At 42.9% G+C, this 20,677-nt stretch overlaps 1 long non-coding RNA gene across 1 annotated transcript; it reads right to left on the bottom strand.

Annotated features, from left to right (window-relative positions):
• Nucleotides 1-1,580: 1,580 nt before the first annotated feature.
• On the bottom strand, nt 1,581-7,043 carry LOC144768641 (uncharacterized). The gene is made up of 4 exons (XR_013598592.1): nt 6,984-7,043; nt 6,498-6,580; nt 2,482-2,595; nt 1,581-2,027 (listed from the first exon to the last, which is right to left on the bottom strand). It is a non-coding gene; the product is annotated as an uncharacterized LOC144768641 (long non-coding RNA).
• Nucleotides 7,044-20,677: the final 13,634 nt, after the last annotated feature.

The raw sequence follows: 20,677 nt of genomic DNA, 5'->3' as shown, positions 1-20,677 counted from the left end.
CCTGATGGGCATTGAGTACTATCAGAAAGTGCTCTGTATAGGCTTGAATTGGCAATGAGGGCAATTGTACATTTGTCGATGGGCCAGTGCACCAGGGTCAACTCTGGGCCATGGGTTTGGGGCTTTGTTAACCACAGGGAGAGACTTACTTACTTCCACAGTCCCCACCAGACCAATGTGGTGCCAGTATGTGGACCGCTCCCCTGCTGTGCTGTAAATTGAGACTGGAGGCCAGTCTATGGGGGATACTCACCTTGACGCCCTGCCTCGCGTGCCTTTCTGAGAGCAGTGTTATATCGCCCATCACTTTCAGGTCATGCAGGTGCAGGGAGGTTATGTGTATTTATGTTTAATTTGGCCATTCTAACCTACCCTCCAACCCCTTGATCAGCAGCAGCGTGCTTTTTGAAAACTCCCTTGCCAGGAAACGTCTACCCAGTGTTCAGAATAGTGGGTATGTATAGGTCACAATACACTGAGAACAATTCATGGATGGTTTCCTTGACTAGTATACATCTGGGGAAGGTAATCCATTATCAGCAACAGTTGTTGGGTTGTTGTTAAGCAACAGAGGAGGCAGGACAGGAGTTGACTTGACTCATTTCACTCTGTGTACGTCTCAGCATGTCATGTTGCTAAGTAAAAGCAACTCAATTGTTCAATCAGATGGATGATGTGTGTTTGAACATCTGTCAGCATGGCTAACACCACAGCCTCCAGCTGAACTGCAGCCAATTGATGACATTGTGAGGCCTCTACATAAACTAAAGCCCAGAGGATATTGGATAGAGGATATTGGACTAGACAACACACAAGTCCACAGACCCAGCCACTCAGTACTGATTTCAGTGCCTCCCACTCCAACAACCTAGAATTGGTTGTGTCCCAGTCGTCATCTAAATATCTGTAGACAAAATCCATCAGGAATTTCAAAAAGGCATGGGCCAAAAACAACAAAGAAGGATACAGTCACCATGTATGGATTGGGGGCGCTGCAAACTACACCCAATCTGTATGTGCATTAGGTCATTTTCTGAGAATGTTATTCACAGGAATTCAGTGAAGCCAGACTCATGCACTGCAAGTGGGTTATGCGTAGTTAACTAAAACCTTGTTTTATTATGATAAGTTGCTGGCCTGCAGGAAGGTATCATGTTCTGATCCTAGACTTGTAACAATACTTAGAAAATTGCGCTATCCTCATGGCCGCAGCTCCGCCACCCATGATGCGCCACATTTAAAATGTGGCGCACCATGGGGCAAAAACGGCACAGATGCGTCACGCATCTGTGTCGTAAAAGCGTCGAATTGCTGGAGTTGCGTCACAAGCGCGACGCAGCCCCAGCAATGATCAGGGGGCCCTATGTGTACAATGCTGCATCAATCCTTACTAAAAATGGAAAAAGGGGCCCCCTGAGTAATAGATATAGGGCAGACCAGCAGGGGAAACAACACATTTTCAAAGCACAAAAAGAGGCTGCCCATTAGTTTGATGGATAGGCTCAATCAGAGTCCTTATTCTAAGCCATGCATATGAGAGCTCACTGACACCAGAGACTAGACCACAGTATTATCAACAATCATTTTATTTATCTTAAATTCATAAATTTTGCATTAGTGGATTTCAGTAAGTATTTTAAAACAATACAACATAAATTAGGATCAAGGCAAACATCACATTGTATTATTTTTTTCATAAAAATCATATCCCACACACACTCCAGACAGTTCTAAACATCCAAATATCCAACCAACATACACGTTCAGTGATCAGACATACATACATCAAACACTCTTCATTCAGCCAGGTCTAACAATCTTCCACGATCAGATGTAACCCAATTCCTCTGTCCAGATGGCACTCCCAGAAACAGCGTGGGAGATCAGATGGCAAAACATATATATCTATCCAGACAGGTTATACCACGCCAACGCATGTTTCGGTGTAATGCCAGATTTTTAAGGCCACACCTTCATCAGGGCAATCATAAAGAAGGAGGGGGGGACATGACAATTCCGCAAACAGTCTGCAAAAATAGTTGAAAGAAAATATAAACAATCTATATACATATATGTATATGTCATAGATAATTACATTATTTCAATTATACTTATTAACTGCCTTACAATTAGATCCAAAACGTTATCATGTATTGCATCTTTAGTCTCTGTATACTGATATAACTCAATGAACTCAAAACATAGGCATGGCTGTCAACACAGTTTCCTAGTCAGGTACAAATAATAATACTCAAAAAAGCCTTATGGGCCAGAATCCCAGCGGTTCACAACACTTTAACACTCAATAAATCTGTCAGGCAAATAAGGAGAAAACTTGCTTTCAATGTATAAACACAACAGATAAGAGAAAACAGACAAGAAATCAAAATAATAACATGAAACAGTTCTCAAGCCTAGATCCAGATTTTGTGCCTTAATGTGGTTTACTAAATACAACCAGAGAGGAAAGTACATTCTTACCAGCTATGTATGATGGGCGGTATGCCAACAAACACAGGACTAAATTAACTTCTCACGTCCAAATGCGTGACGATTCGACTAGGGTAGGCATCAAGGGGCGGAGTCAAACAATTCCTGAGAGATACGAGTAATTAGGGTGACCAACTGGCATAGGTGCAAATTCAGGACGGTCAGTGTAAAAATTCAGGAGAAAGGGTCAGAATTCAGGACAACAATTCAGGACAGAAGGTGAAAATTCAGGACAAAAATTTGGGACAAAACATACGTTTTACAGACACATCAGACAAGGTCGCACAATAATATAGAAGTATGTAAATAGACAACCAAAATAAATACAAGTCAAAATAAGTTTATAGAAGGTTGAGACAATCGTGCACGTCACAGTTTGTCAGTATGCGCGCAGCTTTGCAAAGTGACATCAGGCCCTTTCTGCCTTTAAGATTTGTGCTAATGTAACAAACGTTAAATACTATTTTTTTATTTGTATGTTACAATCTGACTTTTAAATGTACAGTGAAAACGCTGTTAGCTGTTTTATTTGTATTATTTTCTCCAGCATGGTGCCAAGACAAAAGCAGAATGCCTTGCCCTAGTCAATGGAAGAGAAGGCACCCCAGATGCTGTCACTACAATTGAGCCCATTGTCATTTGTTGTATTCTCATTTTATACCACTTTCCCATTTCCCCTTTAATGCCCCTATTTCTTCCTTGAACAAACTTGACATCCCATCCACAATTGACTCTGTTGTCACTTCGTCGACCACCATCACTTTATTTTTTGCTCTTGGGTTTATGATGATGTTGAGATCGTACTGATGACTCCACCCCAGTATTGGTGGTCCAGATCGTGCAACATACACTTTTCCTTCCACACTCCTTCCCTGAAAAACAATGTCTGTCAACATGTACCCAATAATATCTATCCTCTCTCCCTGATACCCCCCAGGGTTGATATCCTTCGGCATAAGAACTACATCTGGCCAGTTTGCCCTAAATAAGCATGCTGGAATAATTGTCCAGAATGAACCTGAATCAACCATCAATTCCGTGTCCTTACCTCTTATGACAAACAAAGCCTTGGGTCTTTCCTTTCTACCCTTCTCATCTTCCAACTCCTTCGTCACTCAAACATAGTATTTTATTAGCGGCCTTTACTTTGCATCCATTCACCACACACACCCCTTCATTTTGTACAACAGCAACCTTTGTTTTATTAGTCGTTTTGCACATCTTATAAAAATGGCCTCTTCTACCACACTTCTTGCACTCTTTATCTAATGCAAAACATCTTTTATATTCAGCTGTGTGATATGTGCTGCCACACCTTGTGCAGACCTTCTCTTGTCCCCTGTTTTGTTCCACACCGTATTATGCATTACCATTATATTTTTTTATTCCTCTCTCACTGCTTCTCCTAGAAACTACTGCCACATCATCCTCTTTTTCCTCCTGAGACACACCAACGGCGCTCACATTATCCTTTACACTTTCTTTCTTCTCCATTTCCTTCATGCATGCACTGGACTCCTCCACAACCCTAGCGATCTCTATTGCATTTTGCAGGGATGGGTTCTTTGCCGCCCATAATTTTTCTTGCATTTTCTTGTTCTTACACTGGACAATAAGTTGGTCTCTTATCATCTCATCCCTTATTGCACCAAAATTACACTTAATCGACAATTCTCTCAACCTAGTGATGAACTGATCTATATTCTCATCGATCCTCTGTGGTTGTGTATAGAATTTGTGTCTAGCCATGACAATGTTCACCTCCTTAGAATATTGTTTCTTAAGTCTAGCTTTGGCCTCAAGGTAAACATTAGCTATCACTCTCCCATCTGCATTTGTTCCAGCTGGTAAAAACTTAAAGTCATGCTGGCCTTCTTTTCCCAAGGTGCTCAGCAACAGCGCTTTCTTCCTAGCTGCACTAAAATCTTTTCCGTCTAATGCCTCTATATAATTTTCAAAAATTTCGATCCATTTCTCCCACTCTATTGGGGGATCACCGCTCTGTTGCAGGAACAAAGGGGGCCTCACAACATTATGCCCCTCCATATTCATTAGAAAATGGAGTAACCTTACACCCCGAAACCCACACAAAAAGAATATTTTTTTAAAAACACTTTCTTTTCCCTTTTTTAGTTATTTCTCTAGACTTATAATTCACTGTTTCTTCCCACAATGCAATACTATCCTTTAGTTTTTCCTTTCTTTGCTTCCCTCTTCTTTTTTAAAGTCACTTCGATGTCAAATTAGTCCGCTTTCTCGTTCTTTCCTTATGTTTCTTCTGCTCATCCAATAAATGTAGTTGAAGCGGTTCACTTTAGTTGTTTCCGCTTTTCGTCCTTCCCCGTCTCCGTACTCTTTACGAAGGGTTGTTAGGGGTTGCTAGGTTACGCTTTGTTTTCTCACTCAAAATGGCCGCCACGTGTCATGTCACCGCGCAACACGTTCCTGTGGTCTTTCACAACGCCGCTCCACGTCATACCATCTGCGTCATGTTCTTGCCTGAGACGCTTGAAGACACGAGCATCGGCAACTCGCGCTGACAGAAAAGCAAAAGGTAGGATTTTAAATGTCGCACGCCGCTCTTACTCGTGCACAGTTGAAATGCTTTCAAAAGATGCACACAGCCCACAGCGCTTGAATTTCGAATAAACTTTCTTTTTCTAGACCGATGCTTGCACCACGACGTTCACAACAAAGTCTTTTACTCACGCTTCATTGCTTGTCGAGAATTATATCCTTTCCTTCAAATTTTGCTTGTCTTCTTTCTCCATACTCTTCTTCTTATTTTTTTTCCTCTTTTTTTTTATTTTCTTTCACAAGTCTTACAATCCTTGTAGCAAATACTTTTTAAATTCTTCTTCGGTCTTTTTTCGTTTTTTCTTGCACACGAAGTTCTTTTTCACCAACAGAGGTATTACCTCACTCTGTCTCCATCATTACTCTGCCAGTCATCGTCGCCATCTGTTGTAAGGGAAGATAGACTAGTACCAAGAAGTAATATAAAAGATAAAGGAGTTTATTTGGAGTTACAGAGAATAGTTGGTGCTCCCAACAATACTAGCAGGCAACTGCCCATAAGAAGCACTGTACAGAACATCTGCAGGTTAACAATCTAAATGGAACCATCAAATTAAAGGGGAAATGGGCAAGTGGTATAAAATGAGAATACAACATCATTCTATAAGTGCTAATCAGCTGCAGTCTCAGAATGACAATCCACAGTCTGCGCCAGGTCCGGGAGGCCCCGCTGCAGGCAGCCTCTTCAGTTTAAAAGATTAGTGCGAGAGGCCAATAGTGAAATCTTTTAAACTCAGTAGGCCTCTCGCAGGGAAACAGCATACCTTACTGAAATTTCCCATTTCGATTTTAGTATGATGTCCGTAAATCGTCTGTAATTTGGGGACACAAATTACAGACGCCTTGTGGACATCATACTGAAATAACGGACGGTCGGTGAAATTTACGGACGGTTGGTCACCCTACGAGTAATCTGTTTAAAATAAGCAGACAAAGCTACCTCAGTTTTGGCTCTTAGAATCTATAGGGTATGAGCACACCTAACAAAGGGAAAAATGATGCCCGCTTACCAGGAACCTCGAACTTCAGGGTCCCGTCTATTCCTCCGCGATATCTCTAGGTTCACATCCGATAGAACAACAGGATATGAGCTGCCAGGTCAAACTACAGAGGGGATCAGGATGGTGTTCACTAATTATTTCGACTTCTCACATCCACATCAGCAGTTTCATGACGGGGAATTAGAGGGAATGAATGCACGCTACTGTTCCAGCGAGTCTTAACATTACTACAAGAAGATGCACAATTTGTAAGTACCCGGGGGTCTTTATCGTTTCTAGCATTTGAGATCTGCACAGTAATTGCAAAAAACTAAGAAATACACGAGCCAGTCCAATAATATAGAAAAAATTAGCTCTTATTAGGCCCCGCAGTGCAACCAAGTCAATAAAACCCCAAAAGGGGGGCGGTCAAATAGGGAGCGAAATTACCTGTAAGATAAGGAGGCGCTGTTCTCCGTGTTCGGACAAGGATAACACAGCAAGTGATCAAGTTTCTTAAAACAGTTTTTCCCCTAAAAAGAATGCAAGAGAAAATGATGACACTAGGCAATAAGTTCACCTGCACCAAGAAAACAGGGCAGAAAAGACCGATCTAAATTCGAGTAATTCGCTACATAAGGGGGTTTAATAACCAGCCTGCCCCGGTGTCATAAACCGCGTCGGGTCTTAGTATCTAAAGGGGCCAACCACCCGGTCCTAAATTCTCTCTCTCTGGACATAACAGTTCCTTCGTGCCGATCTAATGCGTCGGTGCCCCCCACTCAGGGGATAATCACAGGTAGCGCTGAGTAAAAAACATGTAAAATCTAGCATCCTCAACGCCCCCAGACTCCAACAGTAAGGCGGCCGCCCATCGGTCAAACCCGCACCCAAAGAACGTAAATCTAGAGGCCAGGAATCGTGGCCGAAACATACCTGGTGACTGGAAAGAATATGAAACAGACTTCCGCAGCTCCGACGTGCCCGTCAGAAGCGAGACGCTTTAAAGAATAATGATCGCGCATGCCGGGGGCTTTAAATACCAACAGGGAGTAGCACTCACCCGCCTATTAAGTAAGCCACTCCCTCATCATCTAAGCCATGAGGAAGACCCGAGGTGGACTCTCAATGCTCGATCAAATAGCCCCATGCATTAGACTCTTCACTGGGCTTGGTTAAGGCATAAAGCGGATGAACATACGCTGAGCTTGATTAAAGCATAAAGCAGATAGACATACGCGCGAGGAGGAGAGAACAACATCCCACATTCAAGTATCCTATCGTGTGTTACGTGACCCGGCCGGGTCGTAAAAATCATCGAGTTTGAACGCCACCCCAAGCGGAGGTGTGGGCCGCAGGGTAAATGAGCGGGACCATTTCAATTTGCGCTATTAAGAAAATTATCACCTATTGGTCGCACATTTTGTATTCCTTCGCTCGACGGTTTGCAAATGGCCCAACACGGTAACGAGCAGGCAGAGGGTAAACACCATTAGAGGAACATGCTCTCGGTAGAGGCACATGCTCCCAGTAGGGGGGGCAATCCCCAAAGGGGTTCAGGCAATTGCATTCTCCCAGGGGCAGTGTTCATTCAGCCCTTTATTAACTGCTTTAAGCAAGAAAATCTAGAAAACCTCTCTTTTATTCCTGAGCGCTGTGCTATCCTTACCCGCAACAGTGCGGACTTTTTCAAGAATAGACCATTTTAAGTCAAACTCCGAATGTTTAGCGGTAATCCAGTGTTGGACCAGTGGAGCCCCACTTTTCTGGTTCCTAATATTGAATTTGTGTTCACTAATGCAGTGCTTGCATTCGCACCCAGTCTCGCCCACATAGGGTAAACCACATGGACATTTAATCACGTAGATTACGTTAGTAGAACAGTTGCTTATCTCGTTCAGTTTCACCGTCCAATTTCCAATCACTAGGTCACTCCTGACCAACGCCTGAGGGCATGCTTGGCAAGTGCCACAACGGTGATGTCCCACCACCGGGGGGAGACCCAGCACACCCATCTTTCTAGGGCCTATAGAAGATGTAATGGAACCACATACCAGATGGTTTCGTAGATTTTTATTTCTGCAAAACACGAATAGGGGTTTCGGGATTATTTCTTCTTGTTCTCCAATATTTAGGAGATACCATAGAGAGTTTATCGTCTGACTTAGTTTGTAGTTGATTATAGAATGTTTAGTAATACACACAAGACGGTCATTAGCACTCTGTTTGCGGTCCTGGAACATACTTTCTCTGTTGAAATCCTTCTTTCTGATCGCCCTGATGAAGGTGTGGCCTTAAAAATCTGGCATTACACCGAAACGCGCGTTGGCGTGGTATAACCTGTCTGGATAGATATATATGTTTTGCCATCTGATCTCGCACGCTGTTTCTGGGAGTGCCATCTGGACAGAGGAATTGGGTTACATCTGATCGTGGAAGGTTGTTGGACTTGGCTGAATGAAGAGTGTTTGATGTATGTATGTCTGATCACTGAACGTGTATGTTGGTTGGATATTTTGATGTTTAGAACTGTCTGGAGTGTGTGTGGGATATGATTTTTATGAAAAAAATAATAAAATGTGATGTTTGCCTTGATCTTAATTTATGTTGTATTGTTTTAAAATAACTTACTGAAATCCACTAATGAAAAAATTATGAATTTAAGATAAATAAACTGATTGTTCATAATACTGTGGTCTAGTCTCTGGTGTCAGTGAGCTCTCATATGCATGGCTTAGAATAAGGACTCTGTTTGAGCCTACCCATCAAACTAATAGGGCAGCCTCTTTTTGTGCTTTGAAAATTTGCGTCAATCCTTACACCTGCTTCAAGCTTCGTGGAGAAGTGTGGCTCAGGGGTTAGAGGCAGCAGACCCGGAAGCTGAGATCGGTCCTGGACCAGGGTTCAATTCCCCGCCTCGGCGGGTCTTGAGCTAAAAATTCCACGGACTCGATAATTCTCGCCCCGGTGCCTCCTCGACTCACGGGTTCACACTCTGCGACTCTGGGCAATAGCTTGCTTAATCTCCACAACGGCCCCTCGCGGCGGGATGCCTGACTTTCACCTTGTGGATACCCTGCTATCTCACAGGGGAATACCAGGACGGGTTCCCTAAGCAAGCGCCGGGAAACCCACTGCGGGTAGCTGTGCGCTATATAAGCTCAACTACATTTACATTTACACATTTACAAGCAGGCGCAGGGTTTTGACGCAGCATGGGCCCAAAAGTGACTAAGTGAAATCTTGTAAATTTCACTCAGCCACTTTTGGGAGGTATTCCTCCGCAGGAACGCCTCCCCCTGCGATGGTACGCCTCTTCTGGCACAGGGCTTTACAACGTGACGCGTCTGGGAAATGCGTCTCGTTGTAAATACCCCGGACCATGGTGCATCTTTTGCGCCACCACTGTGTCACAAAAGTAACTCAGCGGTGGCGTAAAAGCAGCGCAAGGGGCTTTTAAATCTGCCCTGTACCTTACGGAACGCCATAACCTCGGGACCTCACATCCTGTTTAGTAGAAAACTCCCTCTGTGTGTTTAGTCAATGCTTAAATGTGCTGATCTAGACAGAGGACTATGAAAGTAAACGCTGTGTACATTCGTCATCTTACAGCTATCAAAACTAACTATAGTTGGCATTAGAAAACCGGTTGCATTCATTTGTGATTCTTAATGACACATATACAGTCATGGATAAAATGGTGTATGCAATTACAATATGTTAACCGGTTTGAAGCTGTGTCATTAAAAGCACATTATTCACCATTAGTGTGCGCTGCTAAAACATTATTTAACTGCCGTAAGGGAGGAAGGAAGACAGATAGAAAAAAATAGAAAATATGAAAAATAATAGGGCGAGCAGGTGTGAAGGGGATTGTGAAGGAAAAAGGGGAATAAAACAATGGGAAAAGACCAAGGGGAAAAAAATCATCCTTGTTAAGTGCTTGTGACAAGTATGCCGATAAGATTTTACAGAAAAGAACTGTACTTTATGCTGTCATTCAGACCGTGTGGAATTAGTGCATTCATTATTTTTCCAAAAGACCTTGAGTTGCAGTAGGAATTTGCGGTTGTCTTTTCCTTTTTAAGGTCGACCTTCTCCACAACAAGAAACCGTAGCTGCCCGTTGTTGTGATTCTGAGCCATAAAATGTGTGGCTATGACTGATTTGGCATTTTTATTTCTTATATTGCGTTTGTGTTTGTTCACTTTTGTTATGATTTTCCGTTCCATCATGAATTTGTTTGCTAGGCCACAAGGGCATTTTAATAGTTAGATAACTTTTTTTGCAGTAACATGTGGCTGTGGTAAATACTTTAATTTTATGTCCCTTGGATGGATGTTTGATTACATTGCCTTTGATAATATTATTGCAGTTGTTACAGTTAAAAAAGGGACTGTTCCTTTGTGGCTTTTGATGTTTGTTTTGTCGTTCTTCAGTCTCAGTAATTTGTTGAGATTTCTGCTTCTTTTGTTGGCAAATAGGGGCTTGTCTACAAATATTCCTTTGAAGTCAGGCTCCAATTGTAACCTTTGGCAGTATTACGTATGATTTCATTGAATCCCGTATTCCTGGTGGAAAATGTCGATACCAACACCATTCCGTTGGATTTTATCTATTTGTTTTGTGTGGTTAATAGCTCTGTACGAGTTGTATCCAATGGTCTTGTTTCTGCTTTCATTAATATGTTGGAGGGGTAACCGATTTCTCTGAAGCGTTCACTCATATTCATCATGTTTTTTTCAGTTGGTATTGATAAGAAACAATCCTTTTAACTCTCAGAAGTTGTGAGTATGGTAGGTGAATTTTGAGAGAGTTCGGAATAAAACTGTTAACGTATAATAGATTGTTTTGATTAGTTTCATTTCCTGTATATTGTGGTTTCCAATTGATGGTTACTTATGTAAATTGATACGTCCAAAAAGTTTATCCTTTTGCTGTTAATGTTGTAGGTGAACCCAATACGATCATTTATTTGATTCAAGGTTTCTATAGATTATATCAATTCTTCCCTTGCTCCCTGCCAAATGACGAAGATGTCATCTATGTGCCTCATAAACATAACAAATTTGTTCTTCCATGTATTGTTGTCCAGGATGTGATCCATTTCAAATTCATACATAAACAAATTACCGTAGTTCGGAGCTGCGCAATTTCCCTCAGATGTCCCCATTAATTGTAAGAAGAACTTTTGATTCCACGTAAAGTAGCTGTGATAAAGTGTAAACTGTAGAAGTTTCATTAGGAATATCTTCAGATCTTCCTTCATGTTGGAATTGGGTGTCAAAAATATTCCATCGCTTCCATGTCTAGATAATTTGGGATTGATGTATACAGAGCTTTCACTTTGATGGTGCTCAATAGTATCTCTTTGTTCCAATCAATTTCTAAATATTTGATCTTTTATAGGAATTCTGTGGTGTCTCTTATATAGGTCATCATACTGTGCACCAGTCTCTTTAGATGACAATCAAGGTATTTTCCTAATGGTTTGTGAATCAAACCTTGAGTGGATACAATTGGTCTGAGGGGTGGTTTTAACAAGTATTTGTGAACTTTATGTAATATACGCATCTGTGAGCTTTTTAAATGTTCCTGTATTAGGCACCTCTTGTCTGTTTCTGTAATGGTCTCAAGGGTAACTGCCTTGTCAATTGATAACTTCAATTCTGTCATGAACTCTTCCATTGGTTTGTACTCAAATTCAATGAATGTTGTTGTGTCTCCAACATGTTCACCAACCTTTTGATTGTAGTATGAAGAATTCATGACTTCCTCCATTATCCCCTCTGAAACAGGTAATGTCAGGATATATTTCGAAACAATGGTTGATTGCCCTTACTTTGATGGTAAGATTAGATTGCTGCATTTGTCTAGTATTTAAACAATCTTAAGGGTATCAAGTATTGTGTGGCTAGTGGTACCTCGAGAATAACAACGACACCAACTCCACCACCCTGATCAACAACCTAGCCAACCTCGGACTTAGACAACTCGTCACAACACCCCCCCACTCCGCCGGTCACACACTTGACCCACAACTTCTCCGCAAGCCCCCAGGTCTCCTTCAACCACACCACCGAACTTCACTGGACCGACCATTGCTGCATCCACTTTACCTTCAAGAAACCCACCACGCACCACTGCACCCAACAGATGCCCCGCCGCTGCTGGAGCAAAGTCACCGAATATCAGCTAACCACCACCCTTAACCAGAACCCACCCGGCGTCACCACCAACCCCAACATCGCCGCCCGCAACCTCGTACAGTGGATCAACGACTGCGCCAACAACCTCGCCCCGATCAAGAAACTCTCCAACAGTCACACCTATAAGAAAACCAGTTGGTTCACTGAGGACCTACGGGCCTCCAAGCAAACCTGCGGAAAGCTGAAGAAGATCTGGCTCCGTGAACGAACACCGGACAGCCACGCAGCCCACAAGAATGCCACCCGCAGACACCATCACCTCATCAGTTCCACCAAAAGGGCCTCCTTCAAAAACTGCCAAGACACAATGCACACAACAGCAAAGAGCTCTTCAACATCGTGAAGGAACTCTCCAACCCCAGTTCCAACACCAACGACATCCCACCCTCGCAAGACATGTGCGACTCGCTGGCCACCGTCTTCCACTGCAAGATCGCAGACATCCATGACAGCTTCAACAGTATGACCGCCCCAACAACCACTGAGACCTCCGCCCCCACGACCACCATCAGCACCAACCGCCTGCTCTCCTGGACCAACATCAACGACGATGACACCATCAAGATCATGAACACCATCAGTTCTGGTTCTCAGTCAGACCCATGCCCACACCACTCTTTTCAACAAAGACAGCACATCCATCGCACCCCATCTCCAGAAAGTCATCAACACCTCCTTCAAGACAGCAGCCTTCCCGGAGAGCTGGAAGCACGCCGAGATCAATGCCTTACTCAAGTAACCCAAGGCGGACCCCAAGGACCTCAAGAACTTCCGGCCCATCTCCCTGCTCCCATTCCCAGAAAAAGGTAATCGAGAAGACTGTCAACTAACAACTGATCCTCTACCTCGAGGAGAACAACATCCTGGACCCTTCCCAGTCCAGGTTCTGTGGCAACCACAGCACCGAGACTATCCTCATCGCCTCCACCGATGACATTAAGTCCCTGCTGGACAACGGAGAAAAGCAGCCCTCATCCTCCTGGACCTGTCTGCCACCTTCAATACGGTCTGCCAGCACACACTAGGAACACGCCTACACAACGCCGGGATCCAAGAGAAGGCCCTGGACTGGACAACCTCCTTCCTCTCCGGCAGAAAACAGAGTGTTCGCCTTCCCCCCTTCCACTCTGAAGCCACCAAGATCATCTGCGGCGTACCCCAGGGCTCATCTCTCAGCCCAACTCTGTTTAACATCTACAAGGCACCGCTCACCTACGTCGCCCCTCGGCACGATCTCAACATCATCTCCTACGGCGATGATACCCAGTTGATCCTCTCTCTTTCCAAGGACCCCCACGCAGCCAAGACCAACCTTCATGAAGGAATGAAGGCTGTCACTGAATGGATGAGGAACAGCCGACTGAAGCTGAACTCGGACAAGACGGAGGTCCTCATACTCGGATCCACCCCTTCAGCCTGGAACGACTCCTTGTGGCCGACCGCACTGGGAACCACTCCAACACCCACAGACCACGCATGCAACCTAGGGGTCATCCTCGACTCCACCCTCTCCATGATTAAACAGGTCAATGCCGTCTACTCCTCCTGTTTCAACACCCTCTGTATGCTCCACAGGATCTACAAGTGGATCCCCACTGAAACGAGAAGAACAATCACCCAGGCCCTCGTCAGCAGGTGCTTCAGAAATGCCCTCTACGCAGGAGCCTCAGCCAAACTCCTGAGACGGCTCCAATGCAGCCCGAACGCCTCTGCACCCATGATCCTCAACATCCCTCACCGCAGCCACATCACACCCCACCTGAGAGACCTGCACTGGCTCCCGGTCAACAAGAGGATAACCTTCAAGCTCCTCACTCATGCACACAAGGCACTGCACAACATCGGACCAACGTACCTCAACAGACAACTCAACTTCTACAACCCCACCCGCCAGCTCTGCTACGACGACCTCGCCCGCCCCACAGTCCCCTGCTTCCGAAGAGCGACCTCTAGCAGCAGATCATTCTCCCACCTCGCCGCTAAGACCTGGAACGCCCTCCCATTCCACCTACGGCAGACCCAAGACCTGCTGACCTTCAGAAAACCCTTCAAGAACTGGCTTTTCGAGCAGTAGCAGTATTCCCCACCCCAGCGCCTTGAGAACCTCTCGGTGAGTAGTGCACTTTAAAAATGATATGATTGATTGATTGATTGATTGATTGCCATTCATGAACTTTGGTGTTTTAATCACTTTAGAGTGGCCTCTTTTTTAGGTTATGATTCGGAATTTTATTTTTCAAAAAAAATTCTTAGCCGGAGCGAACTCATGAAGTTAACCAGGCTAACTTCTTCTAGCATGTTGAAATGGTATATAGGGACAAATAATATACCCTTTTGTAATGTATAAATTTCAATTTGACTTAAATTTCAATTTGACTTAAAGAAGATTTATTGATGACCAGGTTCTTGTTGCTCAGGATCTTTGACTCCTGGTAATTCTCTTGGATGAAGATGGGTTGATGTTTGCTTCCACCCTTGCTCCTCCTGGTTTGTCATTTCCTAATGGACCAGTTCCTAAAAAAGGAACTCTGATTGTGCTTTGTGATGTAGGTGTTGTTGGTGTGTGACTTATTAAGTTAACTCAATTAGTAACCTGGTCAATTTGGTTTACCTGTTCTCTTGCCACAAGAGATCCAGGGTTGCTAAAATAGTCTGGATGCACCAAGTCCTGGCAAAAATGTTGTATTAATGTCAGCCATGGAATGCTTGTGTGCAAAGCTGATTTTAGGCAATCCCTTATAATAGAGCGGTTTAAGGCTGTTTGTTCATAGGCCCAAACTTTGTGCCACAGTAATATGGGTTGAATCTTAAGTGAGTCAGTGAGGAACAGTACTCCCAACTCTGTGTGGCCCACGAATATAGGACCACTTTTAGGTGTAAAAAACAAGTACTTCAGAAACTCATTTTCCACGAGTTGGAGAACCATACAGTTTGCATGCCTGCATATACCTGCCCCATACAATGCTTTACTGATGCATTTAGACTTATAAATAGAAAACATCTCTTGAGGGGGATTTGTGCCTAACCTAGTGGCAGATTTTTGTAGATCCATGCAGACGCTTCTAAATAATAATGCCTTGGTCTTGATGGCACAATTCCCTGGGCCAGATGTACAATCGTTTGCTTTTGCGACTCGCAAATTGCGAAAAATTACGAGTTCCAATTTGCAAGTCGCAAATGTATAACAGTGTCATGGACACTGTTAGTGATTCCCAATGGGGTTAAAAAATGCCACTCGCAACTTGCGACCCCATTGGGAATGGCTGACCCTCTCAGGGATGGTGGCCTGCTGGGCTCAGCAGACCTCCATGTCTTTGACTGCTTTTAGATGAAGCAGGGTTTTTTATGCAGCAGGTTTTCCTTACACGAAAACGGATGCACTTTTAAAATAAATACATGTTTTCAGACATCAAGGGGGAATTCTATATCTTGGGACGGATACCCCATGTCATTGGCTCCATTGATAGCACCCACATTGCATCGATCCCACCACAGGCAAATGAGCAAGCGTATCAGAACAGAAAACATTACCACTCTATCAATGTCCAGGTGGTATGTTTGGCTGACATGTTCATCTCCCACTTCTGCGCACGTTTCCCTGGCTCGGCATACGATGCATATATCTTGAGAAACAGCGTCATCCCCCATTGGTGTCTCCGCTGCAACATGATTGTGCCTGGCTTGTTATTAGGTAATGTTGTATGTGTATGTTGTGGTGTGAACAGATTGTATATCAGCTCGTGCTCTGTTGTCAGACAGCTCATGTTTTTTGTATGTTAAATGTAGGAGACTCTGGGTATCCCTCCTAGCCTTGGTTACTGACACCACTCCATAACCCTATCACCCCTGCAGAGGTGAGGTTAAATGAGTCCCATGGTAGGATCCTGTGAGTCTTGGAGCAGACTTTTGGGCTACTGAAGACTAACTCTGGGTGTAGTTCACATAGTAGCACTATGTGTAGCTACGCAAAGTGCACTTCGCACTAGGCGAGCTACGCATAGCACTACGCGAATTGCGTAGTGCGGTAGTGAAATACTGTTCGCAATGATTGCACAGTGCCAGATGCTTGTCTGCACGGTGCAACCATTGCAAACGGCATCTTGCACAGTGCAAGCGGTCATTTTCTGTCGCTAGAGTAGATTTTTACTCGAGCTGCAGCTTTCTCAACACAGACTGGTAGTTTCAATGTGAGAATACGCGACCACTCGCAATGAGAAACCTTACCTCCCCACGTTCAGAATCTCGCCTAGAGGTTTATTTTCCATGCTCATGATCAGTAACTTGATGTTGCTGATGGTGAACGAGGAAAAAGTCTCACTGGGAAGTCATTTTGCTCTCTAGCAGTCGCCAACTTGACATTGAGGACCCCGAGCCAACAAAAAATGCCAACTGCTCTACCGTATGTGTTTTTGAACTATGCTACGTGCAATTTGCGTAGCATGTAGTTGCGCAAACTATGCAGGCGTAGCGTAGTTTTCCCCCCGGGCCTACTGAAGACGAGATTCCGCTGTCTGTTTCGCACAGGTGGAGCCCTCCAAAATGCCCCATTATAAGTGTGCCAAATCATCACAGCTCCACAACATCGCAATACGTAAGGCAATACCTCTCATACAGGACAGTGGAGACCAGCATCCACCAGTGAGAAAGGATCCAGGACTGGGACATGATCACAGAGGTGAAGAGGAGAAGGACTTAGATTTCAGACAACAGCTTATCCACAACTTTTTCACATGAGTGTAAGTATGCAATTAGAGGAGGTAAAAATCCCCAATTATTTGTTTGTGTGTTGCTGGTGTACAATGTGTCTGTATGCCTGTGAGTGTATGATAATTGTCCTGAGGTTTTTACTGAAATGGTTCAATTACATCTGCAGGTTAAAATGTACAGTACTAGCGTGTATCCTAGATACTGTTCACACTGACATTTGTGTACATTAGATTTCATAGTTTTCCTCATTGAGCTACCTTATTCCTGAGTTCCTGACTCTGTTTTATGTTTCTCCTTCCTAGGGTACTTTGTGATGTCAACTGCAGATTTATGACCTCACCAGCCCCATGATGCTGTGATATACTCAAAAAAGACTCTAAGAGTTCAGATTAAGTTTGGATGGGAACTAGTTTTAGAGTGCCAGTCCTGAGTTGGGGGCTTAATTTGGTTGTTTCTTTAGAAGTGGTTTAATGACAGTTTTTTTTAAATGGATGAGTATGTTCCTGTGGTGAACATTGAATTGCAGATGTTGGCTAGTACTGGGGCAATGATCTTGGGTATCAGTTTTAGAATGGAGGGGGGCTTCAAAAATAAAAAATGTATACTTACTTTCTAATACAATCACTGATACAAGTACACACTCATCCATACAGCCACTCTCACAATCACTGACTTTCACATATAGTCATTTATTTACTTCAACTCTCACATACACTGTCTTTTACATATGTAGTTACTTGGACATGTACCATTGAGACATCCATTCACTCACCAACACACCCATACACACACTTAGCCACCCATACACCTGTTTTGTCATACACTCTTGAACCCATACACGCAGTGAATCAATCACTCAAACATCTATGTACAGAGTCACACACCTCTCACCCTCCGACACACACACCCAGGCACCCATACAAATAATCAGGCAACCAATTTATAACCCATATAGTTACTCATGTAGCTACTGACCAACCCTTGCAGCAACTTATACAACAACAGATAGACTGATACAGATATTCACACAGTTCAGTCACTAACCCATGCTTTTAGTAGGACACGTTTAATCACTCACTTAAACAATCAGTCACGCACCTACTAAATCCTCCATTCAGACACTTATAGACCCACTCATTCTTCAGTACACCTTGGAATATATATATATACATATTTAAACTTTAAAGAAAAACACAGTCACTGGATGATGTCATCAGTGATGTCACTGGCCATGTCATGAATGCTGTAATATGTGACGTCATCAGCAGAACATTGCGGGGACGTGAGTTATAGTTAGGTGACCTAACTATACAGGGGAAATGTCTATGGTTTTGTATGAGAGAAATGTACAACTAACTATAACTAATGTTTTTTTCCAGTAAATTTCTAAGTTTTTTTTTAAATGTTAATCTCTAACTATAACGTGCCCAAAACCTATGTTTTTTTCTCTCAATATATATATATATACATATATATATATATATCACCTACTGGTGGTCGCCAGTAGGTAGTTATAGTTTGGACCTATTTTCCATACGAATTCCGCAACATTCTATTTACAATAACTTTGGCGCCGGTTAACGAATCTTCACGAAATTTTCAAAACTGGTGAGGCGCTCTGGTCTGCTCCTATCTGGTAAGCTTGGTGGTGATTCATCAAGCAGGGGCTGAGAAAAAGGAGGGTCCAAAAACGTGTTTTCCCCATGCAATTTTCCATGAGAACCTTCAATCGCAGCTACAGCTGAACTGCTGAACGGATTTACACCAAATTTGGCAAAGAGGTAGTCTTTGGTTCACACTCATGCCTTTTGGGTAAATCGTGTAAATTTGTTCAGTGGTTTTTTAGATATTAAAGGAAACAATACATATGTATCTGGACGAAGCCTAACAACACATCTCATCGTGAGATCTGATTGGCTGTCAGCACTTCATCCAAGAAGTGTTGGCAGCCATCGTGGGACCAATATACTTGATAGCACCTCATTAATCAGCATTGCAGTTAATAGAAGGTTTTAAGACTTTAGTTACATTATAAATCATTTGTTGATGTTACCATACTCATTTCAGGAATTGTGGTGTGTTCTAAGGTGATTTTACCATGTGAAAAAGCCTTCTGCTGGGATATTATGAATCATGTTTAAGAGAAAACTATTTCCTCATGCTTTTCCCACAGAGGTTTGGAAGATGATCTATAAGCTAAATTGAGAGCATATTTTCTGTAAATTCACATTATCTTTCTCAGTCATGTGAGAATCAAGTCTGACATTCTCAGTAAAACATGTACATCCAACAAGAGCAGAGACTGTTAGCTGATTCCTTTGTGTTCTACTGTAGCTTCCAAAGTGTTCTAAAGAACAACTAGAGTGCTAACAGCCTTACTTATGACAAAAGTATAGCACACCTGAAGCCATATTGAGTGGAATAAAATAGTAACTCTTAAAACATTTAATTTAAAAAAGGAACAAAATGAGGGGGATCATTTTGCCGTAGACAGTATGATTAGTGCTGCAGAAAGAAAAATTAGGGCACATTTTGAGTGACTTCTCAAATCCTCTTCTATTTCATCAAAAAAATTCTGAAATGCAGACTGAAACATGTACTTTCAATACCAGCAGCAGACTTCCCTAGTGAGCAGTATCTTTACTACAGTGACCTAATGAGCAACTATAGTGCTAACATTCCAAATTTATGGCAAATGTGTGACACATCTGAATGCCTTTTTGATGGAACCAAAGTAAAACACTGAAAGTATTTCCTACTGAGGAGACTGTAGTAAATGAGGAAATTAGGAAACTTCGTAACAAATAAGTCTCCCAAGATGGCCGTGAGAGACAAAAGAGCCCAAATGAGGCACAAATATCACTCAGATGTAGCCCAAGTATAGCCCAATGACTGAATGTCCCAGAGTGTACTAAAGAACAACTAGACCGCTAACAGTCTTACTTATGACAACAGTATGGCACACCTGAAGCCATCTTGATTGGAATAAAGTGGTAACACTTAAAACATTTAATTTGCAAAGGAACAAAATAAGGGGCTTCATTTCGCCATAGAAATTATGATTTGTGCTGCAGAAAGAAAAATTAGGGCATATTTTGACTTCTCAAATCCTCTTCTATTTCATTAAAAAATTCTAACATGCATACTGAAACATGTACTTTGAATACCAGCAGCAGACTTCCCTGATAAGCAGTAGCTTTACTACAGCGATCTAATAAGATACTAGAGTACTAACATTCAAAATTCATGGCAAATGTTTGACACATCGGAATGCCCTCTTGATGAAACCAAAGTAAACAAGCCTTGAAAATGAAATAGGTCTCACCCTCATAGAGTAGCCTCTAAATCAGCAACACTCTCAGATGCTTTAAAGAAGCAATTTTACATGCTTAACAGCATATAACCAATTCTCAAAATTGAACTTTTACAATGAAAATATTAGGTAATGAGAGAGCTGATGATTTTGGGGTCCCCCCTAACCTAGGGGGAGCCCAAGCAGATGCCTTGAACACAAAGAGCATAAACAAAAAGCACATTTTGTTGAACTTCAGTGGTGATCCCATCATTTTAGGACCACCCCAAGCACAGTTATTGTCAAAAAAACAATCCCAACCAAAGGCCCTGCAAAGCATTATGGGACGAGATTAACAGTGGCAGTGAAAAGTATACTGGCAGATTTATGAAGGCCTTGCGCCACCGGTGCGTCATTTTTAA

The sequence above is a fragment of the Lissotriton helveticus genome, chromosome 1_1 (genome assembly GCF_964261635.1).
Source record: "Lissotriton helveticus chromosome 1_1, aLisHel1.1, whole genome shotgun sequence".
Classification (NCBI taxonomy): domain Eukaryota; kingdom Metazoa; phylum Chordata; class Amphibia; order Caudata; family Salamandridae; genus Lissotriton; species Lissotriton helveticus.
The sequence above is the reverse complement of the archived record's forward strand: the minus strand, read 5'-3'. Positions and strand labels throughout refer to the sequence as shown.